Raw genomic sequence first — 380 nt, 5'->3', positions numbered from 1 at the left:
CCTGTGCCACTGCTGGAGGTGCCCCTGCTCTGGCGGGGGGTGGACTGGGGGAGCTCCAGAGGGCCCTTCCAGCCCCCACGTCCTGGTTTCAGCGACACAGGACTAATTTCTGGTTCAGTTATTTCACTTTTCAGGAAGGTCTCTTCTAACGCTTGGGAAAACGGCACTTTTAGAAGAGTCCATTATTTAGCGTTATTCTGTTAAATGTGTTTATATGTCATCCCCCGTTCCCTCCTCACTCGCGGTTCCCCTCCCCGGGCGGGGCGCGCTCAGCGGGTGACGCAATAACCGTTCGAGTGACACCGACTCGCTGTGGGTTCCTCACCATCCCCCCGCCTTATTTTTCACAATGCAATTCCTTTATTTTGCATAATTTAACC

Source organism: Charadrius vociferus, unplaced genomic scaffold (genome assembly GCF_000708025.1).
Source record: "Charadrius vociferus isolate BGI_N301 unplaced genomic scaffold, ASM70802v2 scaffold239, whole genome shotgun sequence".
NCBI classification, from domain to species: Eukaryota; Metazoa; Chordata; class Aves; order Charadriiformes; family Charadriidae; genus Charadrius; species Charadrius vociferus.
Note: the sequence above shows the minus strand (reverse complement) of the source record.